The sequence below is a fragment of the Citrus clementina genome, unplaced genomic scaffold (genome assembly GCF_000493195.1).
Source record: "Citrus clementina cultivar Clemenules unplaced genomic scaffold, Citrus_clementina_v1.0 scaffold_2, whole genome shotgun sequence".
Taxonomy (NCBI): domain Eukaryota; kingdom Viridiplantae; phylum Streptophyta; class Magnoliopsida; order Sapindales; family Rutaceae; genus Citrus; species Citrus x clementina.
This window is the reverse complement of record NW_006262688.1, coordinates 18,067,985-18,070,196: the sequence shown is the minus strand read 5'-3', so window position 1 is coordinate 18,070,196 and position 2,212 is coordinate 18,067,985.

Genomic DNA, 2,212 nt, shown 5'->3' with positions numbered 1-2,212 from the left:
CCCTTTCATGTGTGATAATACTAGTGCAATAAATCTTTCAAAGAATCCCATTCAGCACTCTAGAACCAAGCATATAGAGATTATACATCATTTCTTGAGAGATCATGTTCAAAAGGTAGATATTGCATTAGAATTTATCTCTATAGAAAAACAACTTGCCGATATTTTTGCAAAACCTCTTTGCGAAGAATAATTTTAAAAAATTCTCTATGAACTTGGGATGATGAAATTATCACATTAACATCTCTAATCATGTTATTGATACTATTAAAATTGATTGTTGATATATTTGAATTTTTAATCCTTAAGTGCTTTCAATGTCTCATGATTGTTCAATGTATATGCATGCTAGATGAGCTCTATTTTTGAATTTATGATCATTTGAATGTTTATTATCATGTCTCATGCATTAAAATGGCTTTTGAAATGTTTCGAGATCACAAAATGGTCTTAGGATTGCTCAAAACTCAGTCGGACAACTAAATATGTGCAGAAAAACAACAAGGAAGCAGCTAATCGCTTGGGGACCGGCTAGCCACCTGGCTCGGGTTTTGTGTTTTTTCTCTTCCTTGCTCCTTCATTCTTCAACCTCTCTTCATTCTCTCTTTATGCCGAACTTCCCTACTCCATTTCCTCTCAAAATTTCTTCATTTTTCACTCATTTTCTTACCAAAATCAACCATTCAAATCATTTCCCGTCCATTTAACTTCCATTAAAAAATTTCAAAATCATGAAATCATCACTTATTTCTCAAAATCCATAAATCAAAACCTAAACTTAACCATTCGTCTATCTTCCAATTTTTTAGCCCATTTTTTATTCAATCAATGCCATACATTGTTTTAAATCATCTCTAAAATCAATTTAATGGGATCAAACTTATCCATTTTACTCAAAATTTTGAAAATCTAAATTTTTTTGTTTGGGCATTTTTGTATTTTTAGATTTTCTATAGTGTGCTCTCCTTATAGATTTTCTTTTGATTCTCTGTTTTATTCTACACTACATTTTCATATGCATTGTTATTTTAATTATGAATTGAGGATGATTGTTGTTTGATATTTAGATGCTTTATATTTGGATGATGTTTTTTGGATTCTGGGAATGCTATAACTCTTTGGTTAATTGCATGCTTGATTTTTATATGTTTCTTGATTAACCATTGAGATGTTATTTTTTATCTAAATATGGAGGGGGGGAAGTAATGTTTTTGAATTCCCAGTGACAAGTAACATGTTTCTTGATCTTGAAATATTGATGCATGATTTTGAAATATTTAAGGGAAGTTTACATTTATTAAAGATCATGTATTCAAGAGGAGTTCATAGTTGATTTATATGTTGAGTCATGTATGCCATATATTAAGGGGGAGTGTAAATATCAAAATACATGAGATGTTTATCATCATAAAAAAGGGGGAGATTGTTAGCCTAAAGGGCTACACACATTCTAATTTTGATAACAAGCATGTGTCTTAAATGATATGATAAATATTGTATTTCACATTTTTATTAATTCTTGAAGGAAAATATTTATGGAAGTGAATCAAGTGAAATTAAGCTCAAGACACTCAACGGACAACGGCTTGATCAAGAACAAAATTTACCACAATAGAGTCATGATTGCGAAAAATTCTTGTAAAGCTAGTATGATTTAATATATACATGGTTTAGCATTTGATAAGCTTAAGATTTTGTTTAATAATCATTACTTTTAATAAATCAAAAGGTTTCATATTTATAAGATAAAGTATTTTGTGGATTTGGGTGTTTTTCAAATTTTGGATTAAATTGAAAAAAAAATAAAATCAATAAGCATAGCATAATTTCAAAAAGTTTTGGGAATAATGAGCATCATTTAGAAATTCTGGATTCGGACCTATTTGTAAAATTATAAAATACTTTAATTTTAAAATACTTTGGGCTATAGTGTTATTTCAAAGAATTTTAGACCATTTTTTAATTTTTAAAAAGTTTTGGGCCAAAAATAAATACAAAAATATGGTGGGAAGACAGAGAGTTTGAGTGCCAGCTAGCAATGGTTAGCGGTTAGCCGGCTGAGGCAAATTTTTAAATTTTCAAAGCCAAAATTTTCAACGGCTACTTGTTGTTTTGTCAATAATGACTGGTTTTTGTGTCTGAACTATATAAACTCAAATCCAATCCATTTTTATAGACTTTTGCAGGCAAAAACAAGTTTAAAAAATATTTT